The sequence below is a fragment of the Octopus bimaculoides genome, chromosome 17, assembly GCF_001194135.2.
Source record: "Octopus bimaculoides isolate UCB-OBI-ISO-001 chromosome 17, ASM119413v2, whole genome shotgun sequence".
Taxonomy (NCBI): Eukaryota; Metazoa; Mollusca; class Cephalopoda; order Octopoda; family Octopodidae; genus Octopus; species Octopus bimaculoides.
Window position 1 is genome coordinate 30,363,570 of NC_068997.1, and position 780 is coordinate 30,364,349.

Below are 780 nucleotides of genomic sequence, written 5' to 3' on the forward strand. Positions count from 1 at the left end.
CACACACACACACACACACACATATATATATGATGGGCTGCTTTCAGTTTTTGTCTACCAAATCCACTCTCAAGTCTTTGGTCGGCTCGAGTCTATAGTAGAAGACAATTGACCAATGTGGCATGCAACAGGACCTGGAACCATATGGTTGGAAAGCAAGCACTCACCCATGCCTATGCCCACAGAATGGCTGTGTGGTAAGTAGCTTGCTTACCTGGCTTCTGGTTACCCAGAGTGCATTTGGTTTGTCATTTGTGTTGGATGTTGGATGTTGGTTTTTGTTGCTGCTTTCAGGATAGAGACAATGTACTCAGACTTTAGCGGGTCTGAGTTGTCTTCAGCAGAGGAGGAGCTAGTAAAGGCAGTGGAAAAAGTGGACAAAATATTGGAGAAAACGGAGTTTTGCTGAGGCTGCAGAGGTGAAGAGAAGGCTAGTCGGCCTAGCTAGATTGAAGGAGTATGGCAAGATGAGAGAAGGTGGGTGGCGACGTGAAGTTATCACCACCTAAAAGAATTATGGAGAACATGGGGGGGGGGGAAACATTACTTACAAGGTACACTCGTTGGAAAACAAGAAATTTGAACAGGTAGAAGGAGAAAAAATAGAAAAGGCACTGAGAAAACAATCGAGCCAAATTACGTATAATACAAGAGGAAGTAAATACGGGATGGTAGTTATCCAGTTTAGGACAGTGGAAGAGGCAAAGAGGGTGGTGAGTATGGCGATGAGGACAGAAGAAGTACTGCTGCTGCCCACATATCTTGGAAGAAAGACTTCCA